Below are 13378 nucleotides of genomic sequence, written 5' to 3' on the forward strand. Positions count from 1 at the left end.
AATTCAGCTGTACTATCTCTGTGTATAGTGTGAATTGTTGATATACTGTGCTTTATCTAATTACAGATAATTTACATATTTTTTAATTTTATAGAAAGTGAAAACCAAATTAGCTCGCCTACATCTGTTTATATTGGTAATTGATTGCATATCCAGTTACGCATGAAACAAAATGTTATCAATCATTAAATAACAAATACACCTTCACTACATTTGTACATAGCGGCCATTGATTAGATACTTAATCACATATTTTTCAGTGATTTCACATTTTATAGATAGTAAAATAACAAATTTAGCTCTGCTACATCTGTACATATTGGTAGTTGATCACATATCTAGTTACAGATGTTTCACTGATTTAAAAATGTTATAGATAGTAAAATAACAAATACAACTCTGCTACATATTGATATAAAAATTGTGTAAATATGAATTTCGTATGTTCTAATATTCTGTATCCAATGCCAAGTTTTATTTTATATTCCAGAAATATTATAGATTAAAATATATGAAAGCAAAACCTAACCGCATCTCGTCTGACGGTAATTAGCATATGCAATTATTTTGGCCTTTTTTATGGCACACCTGAAATGTTCTATTATCCAGTGTATCCAGGAATCAGCATGAGATTGATTATTTCTTAAACTCGTCCAAATCGCTATGAAATTTGCAAAATGAGGTGAAAATATGAGTGATAAACAATTTGTAAAATGCCACTTCAAAAATACATAAGCAAATTATAGGATAAAACAAGTCTCTCCTGGGTGGTTATTGACTATGAAAGAGCTCAAAGCTGAGATCAATAACCATTCAGGTGGCAGGCAGCTCCTTAGAGAAATTGCTAATGAATCAATATTTTTAAAATGTAAGTCAGGCCAAAAACACAAAATGTATATATGAATGTAGCAGAGCTGAGTTTGTTAAGTGTCGCAAAGCTAAAATTTTAATTTGGCATAATGTGATGTCTGTGTTTCTACACAGGACTGCTACATTATCGTTGGTTATTCCAGTGCACAAATGATACAGTGAAATGACAAAACCAGCTCTGCTACATCTGTATCTACTCACACTATGCTCATGTATGAATATATTTTGTGACTTATATTTCTAGAGTTAGTGCATATATTGCGGTTTGCAGAACATGGCAGGTTTAATGCAAATATTTATAGAAGTGGCGCTCTTTTTAATTGTCGCCCGCCTATATTAATGCTGAAATTTATATTTCAATTATGCAGATGATGAAGATTTTTTTTTTTCCACCTGATTGTTCTGCCTCTCGCCATCCTGACTGAAGACTGTTTTACATCAGCAATGATTGTGAGAGTCAGGAACCGGCTGCATTACATTATACGACGTCTCAGGTTATTGCGTCTTATGTTGATTCAAAAATAAGCAAAAAAAATAAAAAATATTCCTGTTTTTTTTCCGTGTCGGCTTTTGGAGCGCGAGGATCTCTCAGCGCTGACGTGAATAGGGTCAATTTATCAGTTTGATTTTTATTAATGCTGCTGAGGAAATCTAAAGGAGAAATATTGTCTGATCTGACGTATTCCATATATTCAGCTCAATACTGTCAGACGGGTTAAGAGACTTTACATTTTTCTCTTCTTCCAAGGATATTTAAAAAGAAAGGGTGAGGTAGCAGAGCTAAGCGTGTCGATTTAGTCATTTGGCACAATTCGTGTGTTGTTATGCCAATATATAAACAGTGTAGATTCAAGTGACAACATCAGCTCTGCTACCTCTGTAATAGTATATCTATGATACAGAATTACCATGTTTCAGCTGAACCATCCTCCTTGTGTTTCCCTATGCACCAATTAAAGACGAAGGAGCGACCTATCGAATAAAAATAACGTATTTAAATTTTTTACAATTTCATATTTTTTGTACTATATGAATAATTTGTCCCAAAAATATTTTTTTTTTAATTGTAATTATTAAAATAAAAAGAAGAAGGGATTCGGATTGTAGATGCAAATATCAGTATGCATGGCTTTTCAAGCATATGGATACTCTATATAAAGATGTAGCAGAGCTGAATTTGTTATTGAACTTTTTCCTTTGTTCATTGCGATAGCTCACTTAGTTAAGATCATGCAGCAGGTTTACTTGATGTCCTGTGTGGAATCACAGATAACAGATTGTGATATCGCGATGGGTTGTGCCACATCACAAATTTAGCTCTGCTGCTTCATAATACCACAACCTGTGATACACATGAGCCAGGGAGTTTCGTGTACCTGGATTATACAGTAGCTTCATAATCATGATACACACATTACATGTGGTCAGTGCTTCAGTGTCATTGATCACACCTGGCACCAGATGTGGCTGAGGACTTCCGGAAGACTGGCTGCTTCCTATCCAGCACTGGATAAATGTATGTGAATATAGGACTTAGGATGTAGTTCTGGCTCGTATGTCAATGTACAAGCCTGAGTGTAAAACTATACAATGCAAATACTATAAAAAAAAAAAACTTTAAAAAATTGTAATAAACAACATAAGGGACCTGCGATTTATATTTGTAGATCTAAGCAAGTGAATAGGCAGAAAAAAACTAAGATGATCATTACATTTATAAAAGAAAGAAGAAAGAAGTTTAGCATTTTTTTTTTTTGCTATTATATTATTTTATATTATATTATTATATTTTTACCTTTATTTGTTTTGTTTTTTTCAATTTGGGCTGCAGCAGTGCGGTATAAGGAGGTCTCAATATATACACACACACCAGGTGATGTCACGTGATTATTCCCTCTTCCTTCGGCCAAGCCACAGCTGTCACCGTCAGCCGGGGCCCCATGGGCATGGCTGCGCGATTCTTCCGGCCGCTGCTATTCTAAGACACCGTAAAAAAAAAAAACATTTAAAAAATCATGCCCATTATAAAACACATAAACAGTAAATAATGGGTTAAACAAACAGCTAAAAACATTATAAAATAAAATAAAAATGAAACAAATGTTTAAACCATTGTTCCTCTTGTGAATTGTAATGACTCTCAGAGTTACGATCATGCAGTAATTTAAACTGCCGTCCTATGGAAAACCGAATATAACACATCATGTCATCTGACAAACTCAGCTCTACTACACCTGTCAAACACAGGTATGCATTCTTTGTACATACATATAAAATAATAGATTCATGCATAAAGTAATGTACTAAGAGCAGCCCCAGCAATTCTTATTTGCCGCTCAAGTCCATATACTGTAAAAACAAATATATAAATTGTTCTCAAAAATGTACTTTTTGCATGGAAACGTCTCCAAATCTATTTCCTATGGAAAGACACAGGCGGCATGTGCTAAATATGGACATGAGGTTTCATTTTTCATTTGCTTTTTTTTTTTCCCCCTTTTGGATCAATAGGGAAAACCTTGCTACAAAAAGTTGTGGATAAGAAAACAAAAAACACAAAATAATAAATACAATAAATCACTTTGGGGATTAATAAATTCCTATACACACATATGTAAAATCTCTCAGTATTTAATATGTAAAATACTGCGCCAGACAAATGCCACACAAATGCCCTGTGTGCCCCGTGGCCCTTGGCGGTGAGTATTTGCATGCTCAGCTCTATTGTATATTAGTCATATATTATTTTCAGTTTACGCTTTCTTATCTCCAGTCAGCTCAGCTGTGCAGAATAGCAGTGTTCCAGTTCACTCCCAGGGATGGAAGGTTAAGCGCTGGTTGTCTTTCGTTCTTCACTTTTCGCTGTGAGATCCCCTGCTTTATTTAATAGCTGGACATCAGCTCTTCAGAAATAATAAAACACTACTATTGTTATTTTAAGCAGAATCCCTTGCCCTGCAGTCATCGCAGACTGTCCATTATTTGATGTCAGATCAGAAAGCTTTATCCTTATTTCCTTTACCTTTGTCTTGCCAGCAGTCCGAGTCTTTGTGTGTGGCATTGCTATATGCAGGCGTACAAACAGCTGGTGCCAGGCCGCATAAAACAGCACAGTGATGTCAGTCAATCACTACCGGGGAAAGGAAACCATAGGGAGCAGCTGCTTTACCTAGCTACGGCTTATCTACTATAAAGACAGAGTAGGTGATGTTATGGGGGCCGTGCAGGGAGGAAATCAGCACTGAAATGTTTTCCCCGCTTGACTTGACTTGACACTGTCACTACCTGTAGCTGCCTCTAAGGGGCGCTTACACCATATAGATTTGTACAACTCTGAGTTCAATACTAGCAGTAGAAGTTTATATTCAGTCATCGCCCCCTAGTGGTGGTTGCATGTAGCGTGAATTATATAATTTATCAAACTGGTAAAACGGTTTTTCGAAATCCGCTCAGAATTCGGGACCTAAAGACTGAATGGTGGATGTTACAGGTATAATACATCTGCCATAGGTTTCATTGGGTAGTGGGGCTCATTCTGAGTTTTGCTATGGGTCCCTATGATTTCTGTGAATGCCCTTGTTGCATGGGATTATTATTAGGCAGGAGCAATCCAATAGACTGAGTGCTGTGACCAACAATACAGAAAATATGAGAGCAACTTTGTCTTGTGTGCTGTTTCCACTGCAGGACCTGACCCATCTCCTGGCTGAATGTGATGTGTGGCCCTGTAATGGGGTCAAGGGCCGCATCATGTGCTTGGATTGCCACCACTGCTCTACAAGGATGTGCAGTAGAGTACAAAGGGTAGTTACATAATCCATTAGCATCAACCTGCCCATTTTAAGATGATACCAATTGGACTTTATAAAAGGCAGAGAAATCCTCCTGACCGAATTTGGGAATTATAAAAAAAATCTCTGGATCAATTATCCAAACCCATGTGATCTCATACTGATACCTAGTGACATCATAGGTGTATAAAAAGTCATCCACAACTCTTTTTTAATTAATTTCAGATATTCAACATCACCAGATTCAGCAATAGGTTGTTCCATGGTGTAACTATGTGTACAGGCGTCACATGCAGCGGTGGGAATTTCAAGTATTTGCCTGACTGTGACATCACTATATTGCTGTGACATCACTGTGTATGTCAGTCACATTGCATCTGCTGTACTTAGAAAAAAAAAACTTTCACCGAACCTTTCAGCATGGAGGACATACTTAGCCCTCTGTATATCTTTAGAAGTGTCTTGAAGGCATTTAAGACGTTGGCTACGGGTTACTGTGACATCACTGGTAATGTCTATGTGTAGATAAAACAGCATGTCCCCTGTTTAACCCCATCCCCTCCCCACTTACAGACCACTAAAGTAAGAATAAAAAAAAAACCTCCTTAGCAATCCATTCATTCAGTTAGTACGCTGGCATCAGGTTAAATCAAACTTCTCTTGGCTTCTTACTACTGTAATGAAATTCAGGAGCATCACAATGTATAGAAAGAGAATGGCCCTCACATAAAGTAAAATATGTTATTATGTCAGTCTAAAGAAATTAAAAAGAGATCCTGGGATTCTAGGATTGTACAGGATTAGAAAAACATGGCTGCTTACTTCCAAAAACAGTGCCACACTTGTCCACAGTTTGTGCGTGGTATTGCAGATCTGCCCCATTCACTTCAATAGAACTGAGCTGCAATAATAGACACAACCCATAGACAGGTATAGCACAGTTTCTGCAAGAAAGTAGCCCTGTTTTGTCTCAGTTGCATTACTGAGAAATTGAATTTTAATTCCTCCGGCGCCACTTTTGCGGGTGCCATTGAGGCGGGCACTTAACGTGCAAATGCACCTTGGCTCTCCCCAGAGAAGGCTACCAGTGCTCTCAGTGACGGCTCCAGCAGTCTACTGATTGGACAATAGAGTCGTCACTCAGAGCAGAGAGCGTAACTTTCGACTGTTGCGGCGGGAGAATTAAACGTTGGTTTCTCGGTCATGCAACTTGAATGTGCTGATGAGCATCGACAGAGAACTTATGGGGCCAAAATGAATACGGTACATATATATATATATTTATTTTCTATTGTAATAACAACTACTGGATAAATTCATCAGAATCTCGGGAGACTTTAAAAAACCTTCGCCTACAATCCGACAAAAACGCTACCCAAAAGTTTTGCAGGTAAGTTTCTCTTTATCCAAAGTTAAGAAAGTACAGTACCACAGAAGCAGCTCATGTGGCAGCTATTGGGCCTCCGAAACGAGAGGCCCAGCCGTGGTTGGTCCCATCTCATTTCCTATTGGGTGGTGAGATTCTGTACAGGGAATTGGCCAAAGGGGCATTGAGTTTGGAAACAAATACTAGGCCCTTAGGTCTGGGGTGGAAGAACGAGGCACCATAATTGGGAGCCCATTTTGATATTTGCTTAGTGCCCCCTCTCTTCTATATTCACCACATGTTACAAAACTCTAAGGGCGGGTTCACACATGGCGGAATTTCACTTAAATTCCGCTGCGGACACTCCGCAGCGTTAATCCGCAGCGGAGCCGTTTCTCCATTGACTTTCACTTTAATTTAGCAGTGTTCGTTTACACGATGCGTACAATTCCGCTGCGGAGCATAGGCTGCGGAGCGGAATTTGGTGTCCGCAGCATGCTCTGTCTGTTGCGGAGCAGTGGCGGACTGGTTGCGGACTCATGGCGGAATTTCTCCATTGACTTCAATGGAGAGTCAAAATTCCGCAATGAAGTCCGCAGATCTTATGTGTGCTGCGGAGCGTATTGTTTTTACTACCATGACATTTCTTCATTCTGGCTGGACCTATGTATTTCTAGGTCTACAGCCAGACTGAGGAAGTCAATGGGGCTCCCGTAATGACGGGAGCGTTGCTAGGAGACGTCTGTAAATAGTCACTGTCCAGGGTGCTGAAAGAGTTACGCGATCGGCAGTAACTGTTTCTGCACCCGGGACAGTGACTACCGATCTCAATATACATGTATCTGTAAAAAAATATATAAGTTCATACTTACCGAGAACTCCCTGCGTCTGTCTCCAGTCCGGCCTCCCAGGATGACGTTTCAGTGTAAGTGACGGCTGCAGCCAATCACAGGCCAAGCACAGGCTGCAGCGGTCACATGGACTGGAGCGTCATCCAGGGAGGTCGGGCTGGATGCCGAAAGAGGGACGCGTCACCAAGACAACGGGCGGTAAGTATGAATTTCTTTGACTTTCACTAGGGAAAGTGCTGTCCCTTCTCTCTATCCTGCACTGAATAGGGAGAAGGGAAGCACTTTTCCTGCAGTCCGCAGCGGCCAGTCCGCATCAATTTTCTGCACATTTTGTGCAGATCCGCAGCCGTAATCCGCAACCCGGATTAGGTGCGGCATTGATGCGGACAGTTGCGGAGGAATTCCGCCATGTGTGGTCATGCCCTAAAAGCCCACATAGATTCTTTGCATTATTTTATATTTTTTTTATGCATGTAATTACCTTGGTATACTTGATTTTTTATCTATTTTAGGAGATGGTAATGTGTTGATTATTTTTTCATCAATTCCCTAATTACAAAGTCCATAATAAACAACAGAGGTAAAAAATGAGGCTGGACCCGTAGAATCCGATGGTATTTACAGATACAAATGTAACTATATAAACAGTATATTTTCTTTAATCATAAATCAATACTATGTGAGATTTGCATTTTCATAACTCGTTAAATTACCGTCCTTTCCCTTACATAATAAAGCGAGTGGAGCGGCCGGTCGGGGGGACGCTGTTATGAGGAGTAGTTTGATTGTCAGAAATGTGAGATGAGGATAATAGTACACCAATTTGTCTGTTTCACCAAAATCAATACATATTGATTTTTTGATGCGTATGCCTCAGAAATTTATTTGAGATGACCCAAAAAGGAAGAGGTTATTGCTTTTATTAGCAGAAGGGCAAATGATGAAAAGCTGGTAAACTAATGAAAATAAACTGATGTAAATGAAATCACTATTTTTAAGAATGTTTTTGTTTTTTTTCACCTTCTCTTCGGGGCTTGTGTGTAATTATTCTGATGTTCTTTGCTTTTATCTGTAAATTATTTTCATGCGTCTTTATCTGTAGGGAAATGTGGACAAGTTGTGATTAGTAGAATAGCTGATTCTGAAGATAAAGGGATTGTTATAGTAAAATTTAGCATTTGGGTCTGTATACTTGATATCTTGGTCTATAGGCAAACGCAGCATTTTTAAAGGGGATTTTCCCAGTGCGTTGGTGCGTACGGTAGACATGGCAAAATGCTTTCCTCCCTCACCGATCAATTTTAAAGATGTTACAGGAATTTACGTATAAGGCTCTGTTCACATCTGCATCGGAGGATCGGTTAGGGGCCTCCGTCTCGGATCCGGCAGGGTTTACCGGAGACAATAGAGCAGCATGCTGCACTATTGTGTTTGGTAAAATCACGGACTATTAAAGTCAATGGGTTCCGTCGGCAATCGACGGTGTCCGTTGTGCAATGGAATCGTTGGTTCCGTTATTCCCTTGTTCTGCTCCTCTGACGGAGCAGTACAACATAACAGCACAACGCAGGTGTGAACATAGCCTAACTGGTATCCCTAGATGGGATGGAGTAGAAGGGGTTAAGAGTAGTGGTCTAAGACGAAACGGTAGCTATAATTGAATTTCATTTACTATAATTAGGTCCAGATTTTTTTTTACAGGGGTCAAAACCTTGATTTTATTATACATAGCTTAAAAAGAGCACCGGTCTCCTCCTCTGACATGTCTGTGTTATTCAAAAATTTTATTCCCCATGAAATAACAGTTCTGGAGCATCTTTTCTTAGAAGGCTACATTGTGCCGCTCCTCTGTTATTCCTCCCAGAAATGTATGAATAAAATTATAACAGGGTGTTACAATTCCCCTTGTCAAATGGGTGTGTCCCTGCACGGTCTCACTTAATCAGCACTGATTGGACAGGGTCAGTTTGTGTAGGGACACGCTCCTTTGACAAGGGGAATGGTAATAATTTATTCATAAACGAATGGGTCAGTGTATGGATATCACGCAGACCCATTCATTTCTATGGGGCCATACACACATCAGTGTTTTTTGCAGATCCGTTGTTCCGTTTCGCAAATTATATAACACAACTTATTCCTGTCCATTTTTGCAGACCCGTGTCATCGTTGAAGTCTATAGGTCCACAAAAATAACGGACAGCACAAGGGAACCATCTGTGCGCTGTCCGCATTTTGCGTATACGTTGCAAGAAAATGCCTGGGAAATTCGAATACATGACCTTCCTATGGGCGTTTTTCAGGGGGTGGGAAAATTGTGACAATTTCTTCCTTCCGTCCTCGCTAAATGATGACAGGGAAACAACACGGCTGTATAATACGGACATACAGAATGGTTGCGGAAGCAACTCAGAGGCATTACTGACCCAAATACTGGCATTTGAGTCCGTAGTTTGCAGCCCGATCAACGGCAACGGTCGAATGCATGAGGCCGAGCACTGATACCAGGTAAGACATGATGATCACTCACTGCTTAAGCTGGCAATGGAATTTCTTAGAAGCTCATTGTAATGACAGGGTACGGAGACAGACAGGTGAGCCCTAATCTACCCACCACTCAGTCCCTGCCTACTTGCAACGACCCGTCCTAGACGACGGGGTACAACTGGGCGACGGTCCCTACGCTCAGTAAGTGCACGACAGACAAACAGACAAGGGTACACAGAAGCTAGGGAAACGGGGCAGCTGCCCACGGAGACACCATGAGCAACGAGAGCAGTGAACGAGCCGAGTCAAACCATGAGTGCACGAGGTACAAAACGCTGAGCAGGAGAGTGGTCAGTAAGCCAAGGTCAATAACAAGCAGAGGATCAGTAGTTCAAGCAGCAGCAGCAGAGCCAGGAAACAAGCAGAGCGGAATCACAGACAAAGGAGGAACAGGAAAGGCAGGTATAACTAGACAGTGGGCGGGAGCTAGCTCCGTCTGGCCAGGCTGTGATAGGCTCTCCCACTCCTAAGCCTGCCATCCTGAGTGGTGGAAGATGGAGTCAGTCTCACAGACATAGGAGCAGGTGCAGACTGATTACCCACGGGCGTCGACACAGAAGATGTGTCTGGCAGATCCTTAACATTACCCCCCCTTTTATGAGGGGCCCCCGGACACTTTCTAGGTGGACCTGGCTTATTGGGGAAACGAAGGTGGAAAATCCTGAGCAATACCCCAGCGTGAACATCCCGGGCGGGTACCCAAGTCCTCTCCTCAGGCCCGTATCCTCTCCAATGGACCAGGTACTGGAGGGAGCCTTGGACCATCCTGCTGTCCACAATCTTGGCCACCTCGAATTCTACCCCCTCAGGAGTGAGAACAGGGACTGGAGGTTTCCTCGAGGGAGCCAAGGACGGGGAGCAGCGTTTAAGGAGGGAGGCATGAAACACGTCGTGTACTTGAAAAGACGGGGGCAACTCCAGTCGGAAGGAGACGGGGTTAAGGACTTCAATGACGTAGCTAGAGACATAGCAAATTCCACAGACATAATATTAGCAGAAGACCCTGAATCCACAAAGGCACTGCCGGTAGCAGACCTACCACCAAAAGAGACCTGAAAGGGAAGCAAGATTTTATTAGGTTTCATATTTACGGGAAATACCTGTGCGCCCAAGTGACCTCCCCGATGATCACTTAGGCGCGGAAGTTTTCCGGCTGCTTATTCTTACGCCTAGGACAGTTGTTCACTTGATGCTTGTCGTCCCCGCAGTAGAAGCAGAGACCATTCTTCCTGCAGAACTCTCTACGGTGTTGGGGGGACACGGAGGCCCCGAGTTGCATAGGTACATCCGAGTCTTCCGTGGAAGAACGAAGCAACGGAACCTCGGGAGGCATCATGGGGGAGTCAGAGGAGAAGGCACAAAAACGTTCAAGTCGTCGTTCCGTGAGACGTCGGTCAAGTCGTACCGCTAAAGCCATAACCTGATCTAGGGAGTCAGAAGAGGGATAGCTAACTAGCAGGTCTTTCAGGGCGTTCGACAGACCCAATCTAAACTGGCACCTTAAGGCAGGGTCATTCCACCAAGAAGCTACACACCACTTCCTAAAGTCAGAACAATACTCCTCTACAGGTCTCTTACCCTGACGTAATGTCACCAGCTGACTCTCGGCAAAGGCAGTCTTGTCAGTCTCGTCATAAATGAGCCCGAGAGCAGAAAAGAAAAGATCAACAGAGGAAAGTTCAGGGGCGTCAGGAGCCAAGGAGAAGGCCCATTCTTGGGGCCCGTCCTGGAGCCGGGACATAATTATACCCACCCGCTGGCTCTCAGAACCTGAGGAGTGGGGCTTTAAGCGAAAATAGAGCCTACAACTCTCCCGAAAGGAGAAAAAAGTCTTCCGGTCCCCTGAGAACCGGTCAGGCAACTTGAGGTGGGGTTCAAGAGGTGAGGTGGGGGACACTACCAGGGTAGCATCATGCTGGTTGTCCCTCTGAGCCAGGGCTTGGACCTGTAGGGAGAGGCCCTGCATTTGCTGAGCCAGGGTCTCAAGGGGGTCCATAGTTGTGTCAGGGACCAGTGTAGACTAGGTATATGGGCCTGTGATTATGTAATGACGGGGTAGGGAGACAGACATGTGAGCCCTAATCTACCTGCCACTCAGTCCCTGCCTACTTGCAACGACCCGTCCTAGGCGACGGGGTACAACTGGGTGACGGTCCCTACGCTCAGTAAGTGCACGACAGACAAACAGACAAGGGTACACAGAAGCTAGGGAAACGGGGCAGCTGCCCACGGAGACACCGTGAGTAACGAGAGTAGTGAACAAGCCGAGTCAAACCAGGAGTGCACGAGGTACAAAACGCTGAGCAGGAGAGTGGTCAGTAAGCCAAGGTCAATAACAAGCAGAGAATCAGTAGTTCAAGCAGCAGCAGCAGCAGAGCCAGGAAACAAGCAGAGCAGAATCACAGGCAAAGGAGGAACAGGAAAGGCAGGTATAAATAGACAGTGGGCGGGAGCTAGCTCCGTCTGGCCAGGCTGTGATAGGCTCTCCCACTCCTAAGCCTGCCATCCTGAGTGGTGGAAGATGGAGTCAGTCTCACAGACATAGGAGCAGGTGCAGACTGATTACCCACGGGTGTCGATACAGAAGCTGTGTCTGGCAGATCCTTTACACTCATAATATCTTCTTTTACCTTGAGTCCTCTTTATATGGGTCTTAAAGTATAACCTCGTCCAATGCTTGTTAGGGCCTGTTCACATCAGTCGACTACGCTATTGATTCCGTCGGAAAACCAGAAACCTGCCGGAATGGTGACAAACGGAGACCATTAGCGATGTTTCCGTCACCATTGAGAACAATGGTGACTGAAACGGAAGCTGTGCTGTCACTTTCACTTTCCGTTGCGGGGTTCACCCGACGGAAACCTCCGACGGAACCCCGGAACGGAAATGAACGGTGATATGAACAGTCCCTTACATGTATTTTCTGATTGTTTTGCTATGACAATAAGGCATCATGAGCAGGAAGTAAGAGACAGATGGAAGGAATTATGACTGAAGGTTTAGACAATGCAGGGTTTGTTTGTAGTCTGTTACCATGGAGACACATCAGTCTTTTTTTTAACATGCACTAGTGGAATAAAAAATTGTTGCAAAGTTGTACATATTCATTTATTTTTCAAAATTTGTTTATTAAAAAGTAAGCAACAACTAATAAATTGCAAAAGATCAGATTCAACTGTTATCATCTATAGAAAACATCTGTACAGAGACAGAGTCTACGACCATGCCCTTTAATTTAGAAAAATCGATAAACCTATAAAACATTCTAAACATTATAATAGTGGAAACATATCAAGAAGTTCATTGGTGGAGGATGTTTTGAATGTTATGATCCTTTACTAACCCCAAAAAAACAACATATTTCATTCATTTCAGATGATTAACCAATTAGAACATAACAGACTGTTAATGATATCTATGAAATATCAGTGAAATATCACTGATCCAATAATGATATAAACAACCATAGTAAAAGATTAAAAAAAACAAAAAGATTATACAATATTTCTTAGATCAGCATTGGACAGTATTATAAAAAGAAGTGAAGAATTATCTGCTGGATAACAATTACAGCTCTCGTCCGAGTACTAAACCATGACTATTTAGAATATCACATAATACTACCCATGTACATACAAACACTATGGGAAAAAGCTCAATAAAGTCACTAATGAGGTGTAAAATGTGATTAACAAAGACTACATACAGATGTAACGGATGAATTTGTCATTTAACTGTTTCTTTTCTGCACTATAAGGTAAGGGATCTCATTAGGTTTACCTACAGTCCTGCGAAAAACCACAAAAAGCAGATTTTCAATCTGAATTTCAAACTCAGCACTGCTACATTTGTAAAACTGGCCATGGACTTGATGATTTGAGTGATTTTAAGATTGTTAAAAATCATACTTTTTTCTATAGTACAAAAAAAAAATCAGTTCTGACCAAAGGCAT

Source organism: Rhinoderma darwinii, chromosome 6 (genome assembly GCF_050947455.1).
Source record: "Rhinoderma darwinii isolate aRhiDar2 chromosome 6, aRhiDar2.hap1, whole genome shotgun sequence".
Taxonomy (NCBI): domain Eukaryota; kingdom Metazoa; phylum Chordata; class Amphibia; order Anura; family Rhinodermatidae; genus Rhinoderma; species Rhinoderma darwinii.